This window comes from Bos javanicus, chromosome 15, assembly GCF_032452875.1.
Source record: "Bos javanicus breed banteng chromosome 15, ARS-OSU_banteng_1.0, whole genome shotgun sequence".
Lineage (NCBI taxonomy): Eukaryota > Metazoa > Chordata > Mammalia > Artiodactyla > Bovidae > Bos > Bos javanicus.
In genome coordinates this window covers 5,550,260-5,552,769 of record NC_083882.1, presented here as the reverse complement: position 1 = coordinate 5,552,769, position 2,510 = coordinate 5,550,260, and the positions used below count along the sequence as shown (strand labels likewise).

At 45.8% G+C, this 2,510-nt stretch overlaps 1 pseudogene; it reads left to right on the top strand.

Annotated features, from left to right (window-relative positions):
* The first annotated feature begins 314 nt into the window (after nucleotides 1-314).
* Nucleotides 315-1,386, top strand: LOC133261166 (ATP-dependent RNA helicase DDX19B-like; annotated as a pseudogene).
* The last annotated feature ends 1,124 nt before the right edge of the window (nucleotides 1,387-2,510 follow it).

Here is a 2,510-nt window from a genome sequence, read left to right as displayed (position 1 = left end):
AATGTAGTTGTGTGATAATATTCTCCCATTTCTGTTGGAAAACAATTTATGTTGTCCCCATATAGCTATCAGGCAGTATGAGCTGGCGAGTTCACAGCACCAGCATCCCACTCAAGGCTTCCTTGTGGGCCCTAGCAGTGGACAAGCAGGAAACAAGAGCAACGCTGATGCAGAGAAGACAGATGAAGGACAGAAAGAGGCCAGAGTTGTCCTCTTTACTCAACAAGCTGATCAGAAGCAACTCTACTGATAACACAAACCAGGTGAAAACCTACAACAAGATCCAAACTCCTCCCTACACTCAGTAAGTCTTGTGAGGAGTCTATACCATGGGCTTCATCTATCCATCCAAAATGCAAGAGAACACGCTGCCTTTGACATTTGCTGAAGCCCTGCAGAACTTAGTTGCCCTGTCTTAGTCTGGAGCAGCTAAAACAGCTGCCTTTGTGTTAGTCGTGCAGTTGGATGCCCCACTGTCTGTGCCTCTCCTGGACTTATAAGCTGGTCTTTCAAATGGGAAAAGTGATTGAGCAGAAGGAAAAATCTTCCCTGAACTCAAGATAGCTTATGCTGTTCAAGACAATAAATTGGGCACCAGGGTCAGAGATCAGGGAGCACCTTATCCCTGGTACAATTCTGGACTGGTACTACAAGCTCAAGTTCATGGACTCCAAGATCAAGGTTTGATCTGGATGAAGTTGACATGATGATAGCTACTTACCACTGTTAAGATCAGAGCACCTGCATCCAAAGGATGCTACCCAGCAACTGCCAGATGCTGCTTTCCCCTAATACTGTTGAAGACTCTATGGAAATTTGTCCCAGAATCAAACATCCAAGTGAAGCGGAAGGAGGAGACAGTGGACATCGTGCAGCAGTAATACATGCTGTGCAGCAATGGACATGGAAGTTGCAGGCCTTGTGTAGCCTCCATGGGCCATCACCGTTGCTTAAGCTACCATCTGCTGCCAGTCCCCTAAAACACGTGGCTGGCTGACAGCAGGGCTCTCAAAAGAAGGCAACCAGGTGAAATGTGGTGAAATGATGGTGGAGCAGAGGGCTGCCATAACTGAGTGCCTGAGATGGTAAAGAGAAGGTTCTGGTGGCCACCAACATGTATGCCCTTATTGTTGTTATACAGATGTATAACCTGAAGTTAAACAGGCATCTGTTATCATCAACACTGACCTTTCCCTTTACAAGGACAGGAATCTGGACAATGGGACCTACTTGCACTGCGTTAGGCATACAGGCCTCTTTGACAAGAAAAGCTGGGCAGTGAACATGGTTGACAGCAGGCACAGCATGATCATCCTGAACCAAAGCCACATAATAAGAGCATAGACAGACCGGACACGCTGATGTGGAGGGACAGAAGTTAGCCACCCGAGGAACTCCACACCATGGTACTTGCTCTCTCCCTGAACATATATTCTGAACATCTATGTTCATAGTGGTCAGGATACAGACAGGTGCAATCAAGGGACTAGGCGGACTATAGCCATTCATCTGTCTAAGGCAAGAATAATTGCCAAAGTTTTTGCTTCATCTTTATTTGGAATCTTCGTGTGGAATAGTCAGAGCAAATAATAGTACTGTGCACTTCCTCAAAGATGGCCAAGGCTGTTGGTACCCACAGAGCGACAGAGCAAAGATGAGATGAAACTGAGTTGCAAGAGAAATATAAAACCCCAGTCAAGAGGAGTCCTCTTCAGTTCGTTGATACAGAATGGTTACTTTATCTAGGACCAGGCCTGGAAGATGGCTCTTCTGTGATGAGCATTACTCCAATCTCAGACCTTCCTTGGAGCCATTTCTGGGTTTTAGGACCAGATCTTTCCCCAGGAAGAAAAGGGGAGGATGCCAGCCCCCAGGTGGTTTCCTTGTCCAATTACAAACACTGTGGAGACCAACAGACGGCCCCACATTTCCCCAGTGGGCGCTTGACTCTGTTGAGTCTTCTTCATGCTTCCGGCCAACTCTGAGCCTTCCCCGCAGTCTTGTAAGAAGAGAACAAATTTTTTGCCTCACCATCCAAAGTCCTGTCCTCACCAACCCTGAGACAACTATAAACAAAGGCAATAATTAAAGGAGTTTAGACTCAAAACAAAACAAAATGAAAAAACAATTTTTGTTTTTTCAGCATCTTCTCATCAAGAGTTTCTCACTGCAAAGAGTGGGATGAAAAATCTTGGGGGCAAAATAACACAGCCTTCAGAGAACTGAATATCTAATTGCAGGGAAAACATACATGAGACTGATTTAAACTATTTATAAATAGTATGACAAACAATTGCTAAATAATGTGACAACTGATGTAAGCTCCAGAGAAGGCAATGGCACCCCACTCCAGTACTCTTGCCTGGAAAATCCCATGGACGCAGGAGCCTGGTAGGCTGCAGTCCATGGGGTTGCTAAGAGTCGGGCACGACAGAGTGACTTCACTTTCACTTTTCACTTTCACGCATTGGAGAAGGAAATGGCAACCCACTCCAGTGTTCTTGCCTGGA